The 4,030-nt window shown below is 36.9% G+C and overlaps 2 non-coding genes across 2 annotated transcripts; both read right to left on the bottom strand.

Moving 5' to 3' along the window:
* Nucleotides 1–1,425: 1,425 nt before the first annotated feature.
* LOC145678176 (5S ribosomal RNA) lies at nt 1,426–1,544 on the bottom strand. The gene has a single exon (XR_014130282.1). It is a non-coding gene; the product is annotated as a 5S ribosomal RNA (ribosomal RNA).
* Nucleotides 1,545–1,721: 177 nt separating this feature from the next.
* Nucleotides 1,722–1,840, bottom strand: LOC145678177 (5S ribosomal RNA). The gene has a single exon (XR_014130283.1). It is a non-coding gene; the product is annotated as a 5S ribosomal RNA (ribosomal RNA).
* Nucleotides 1,841–4,030: the final 2,190 nt, after the last annotated feature.

Genomic DNA, 4,030 nt, shown 5'->3' with positions numbered 1-4,030 from the left:
CGCTCCATGGGTAAGCTTGTAGGCTTTGTCTTTAGGGAATCCATAAATAATAATAGCTTTTGGTTTGCTTTTGATTCGATCAAGAATACAACAGTCAGCACGGGTGCAAGTTTTGGGATCATGGTCTTCTTCATCAGTTTCACAGTCTTCTTCTTGATTGTTGGAGATGTCCATCATAGTGTCTGAATCCCTGGAATGAGTCTCAATGGTGGCGAGAGCATCATAACTGTTTTGCGTAGGTACTGGTGTTGGAATGGCGGTCTTTGGTTTTACTGTTCTTTTGGCCTTTTTAAAAGGACGTTCGTCTTGTTGTTCTATGGAACTTGCGTCTGAGCGAGTGTCATCATAATTATCAGAAGTGATAGCCCTGCTAGGGACATTTTGTTGTGATTTAGTTTTACTTTCCATGGCACAAGTGCGGCCTCCCATGAATCAAGTCAGTTTTGTTACTACTTCAAGCGTGCACCCGAGTGCATCAAATGAAAAGCAAGGCAGTTGGCGCGAATTGAAACACGTACTGTAATTTAAATGAAGTCGATAAATCGGCGGACACATCTAATTTTGCTGAACGAGTGAGTCATCATGCCACCAAAAACTAGCGGAAAGGCTGCAAAGAAGGCTGGTAAAGCCCAAAAGAATATCTCCAAGGGAGATAAGAAGAAGAAGAGGAGGAGGAAGGAGAGCTATGCCATTTACATCTACAAAGTTTTGAAGCAAGTGCATCCTGACACTGGCATATCTAGCAAAGCTATGAGTATCATGAACAGCTTTGTTAATGACATCTTCGAGCGTATTGCTGCTGAAGCTTCTCGTTTGGCCCATTACAATAAGCGGTCAACTATCACCAGCCGGGAAATCCAAACAGCTGTGCGCCTTCTTTTGCCTGGTGAACTTGCCAAGCACGCTGTAAGTGAGGGTACGAAGGCTGTTACCAAGTACACAAGCTCTAAGTAAAAATCTTCTTCAAGATTTTTCATTTCAAACGGTCCTTGTCAGGACCAACACATTATTCGAAAGAGTTAAATCACGAAATTTGCTTCATTCTGTTATGTAGAAACACGTTGAAATCCAATTTCTATATGCTGTTAGTAAAAAAGTAAAGCACATAGCGGAGATGTGTCGTGCTTGTATACGAAAGGCATTTACTCGCCGGAGATCTACACTTAGTCATAATAATTTACTTTTAAAAAGTGGTAATACATTCCGTGTTAAGTATAGTAGTAGGTGCACACGGATCGGAAATCAGGTTATTTTAATGTGCCGTGCAAATAAACAGGCTGTTAGTGTAAGAAATAGTGGGTATAACGCTTAGAATATCGATTAATCGCTATGAAATAATGTTGATAAATTATCTCTTGAAAGTACTATAAAATTAATGTTTCTAGTATTTTCGTACTTGAAGGATAATGAAATTTGAAAAAGAGATGCCAACAGCACCTGGTGTTCCCAGGCGGTCACCCATCCAAGTACTGACCAGGCCCGATGCTGCTTGACTTCGGTGATCGGACGAGAACCGGTATATTCAGCATGGTATGGCCGTTGGCGAATGCATATGGCTTCGAGTGAGTTATTGTAGCTACGTAGGTTTGTCGGTGAATACTCAAAAAGACCAGCGCGTGGAAAGCGTTGCTAATTGTTTTAAGTAATGCATGATTACGAAATTATCGTGGTGAACGATGTGAGAATATTCGTCTTTGTGAAAAACAAAATTAGAAAAAGTATACCAACAGCACCTGGTGTTCCCAGGCGGTCACCCATCCAAGTACTGACCAGGCCCGATGCTGCTTGACTTCGGTGATCGGACGAGAACCGGTATATTCAGCATGGTATGGCCGTTGGCAACTACCTTTTCTTCAATGTCCTGTTAAGGAAGTATGTTTTAAGTAAGAATTGACATTATTAACTATAAAGGCAAGCATATTAACGTCGTTAACATTACTTGGAATATACTAATATTCGAATAAATATTTGAATGTTCGAATGATGAGTGATTCGGATGTTCATAGTGCCACTGTGTCCTATCGAGTTTACTATCACGAACCACGTATGAAATTGTATATAAATAAATAAAAATAAATCCTTTATTAAGTATTGATTACAGGAAAAAGGCAAACTTACATTCTTTAATGTACACAATGAAATGTATGAAAGATATTTTTAAGATATGTTTCACTTACCCTTTATAACGCAAGGTAGTTTTCAGTGTAGCATTCTCTTCAGCTGCGAGATAACGTAAGGCAGATGATCATTCAGTCGTGAAGCACTAAAATGTAATATACATTTTAACTATTATCGATAAGAATTATTTACTGCAGGGATGCAAATAAAGTGAGGCAAATTAGTAAATAAAAACCGATACTGTAACTGATAATATAATTAGTTGTATCTGTATTAGTTGTATATACAGTAATCGCACGATTATCCGCGGAGTTGGATGTTGGCATAATCGCGCATAATCAGCAGTATGAGCAGAAAAGGGAAATGAAATGAAATATTTAGATTTACGTCGCATACTTATACCGGTTACGCTAAAGGAGACGGTGATGATGAGTACTGAATGAAGAAAGTGGGAGGAAACGGGAGAAACCCGAGAAAACCCATGAGCACGGTCTTTATGCACGACAAAGTTCACACGGCACGAGCTGGGATTGAATCAGGGACCCCAAGCACCGGAGGCCAAAAAACGGACAAAAAGTCTTTCGTGCAACTTTCGTTTTCGGTAAAAAGTTTACACATAATTTAGAAAGAGTAGTTTTCTGGTCTTTTTATTTCACAAGTTGGTTCATGTCTATATTTTTTACATGCATAAAAAATTTTTCAACTCCCTTGCTTATTTCCTGTTAAAGACCTCTACCTCTGATTGTATTTTTTGCACATATTCTTATTGTTTTCAGACAACATTTCTAAAAGCGTAATTTATCGTCAGCAAGAAAAGAAAAGGAAAGCCTCGGATAGTGGAATGTGTACTGTATATATATATATATATATATATATATATATATATATATATATATACGTATTAGTATATAGTTTTATTTTATACGTCTCCTATTATTACACAATGTGCAGATATTGTCAAAGCGCAAGTAAATATGTATAACTCCCCGTTCTGCACTTAATAACTTGAAAGAAGTTCGGGGAAGGTAGTGTAACAGAAAGTGCAAACAGAAATGAGGGTTTAAAGGCATTTAATATTATTCCGTAGTAGTATGATTTTTTGTAAAAAAAAAAATATATATATATATATATATATATATATATATATATATATATATCTAAACATACATATTCAATGATATAGTAAGAGGTTAGCAGCACTGATAGAACTGCAGAAAGTACAAAACCGTTAATAAGAAAGAGAGAGAGATGGTGGCCGCTTTTGTGCTTTTCATTGGCTAATTCCGAATTGCGCGCGAATACGTACGAGATTTCTTTCTTTTTCCTCTTCGCAGCCCAGATGTTGCCAATTAGAAGTTTTTAGTACTACATTTGTATGAAAATGTTGCCTTTAAGAAATGTGGTTTGCATACAGAGAAAAGAGCAAAATGAATATTTACCTTAGTGGGCATGAAAAAAGACGAAACATTTTGCAAGATGGACACACGAACTTCCTTAATGCAGGCGTTCAGTACATTATTGTAAAGAAAAAAACACTAAAAAGAATTACTTCAATATCCCTAGCAACATTCAACAATTCATAGAGAAAAATCTTTATTTTGAGAACAATGGAAAACTATGTAATTGTAGATAACTACTAAATTTAATGATTAAGGAAAACGTTTAGGCCCGGCCCTTCAGAAAGAAAGTGCACAGAATATTCTCTCATGGAAGCAATTGCAAAATCAACATTTTGTTTGCAGTTATAATTAGAGGATCTATATACAGGGTGTTCGAAAAAGAATGTATCCTCTTGAAAGAAAATATTCTCTGGGCCCCTAATCCTTTATATACCGAAAGGAAGTTTGTATAGCATTTTTTCTTACCTTCGTTAGAAGAATTGAAAGTGACTACTATCGTGACACGGGAGATA

This window comes from Thermobia domestica, unplaced genomic scaffold, assembly GCF_964235325.1.
Source record: "Thermobia domestica unplaced genomic scaffold, izTheDome1.hap1.1 HAP1_SCAFFOLD_1979, whole genome shotgun sequence".
Classification (NCBI taxonomy): Eukaryota; Metazoa; Arthropoda; class Insecta; order Zygentoma; family Lepismatidae; genus Thermobia; species Thermobia domestica.
The sequence above is the reverse complement of the archived record's forward strand: the minus strand, read 5'-3'. Positions and strand labels throughout refer to the sequence as shown.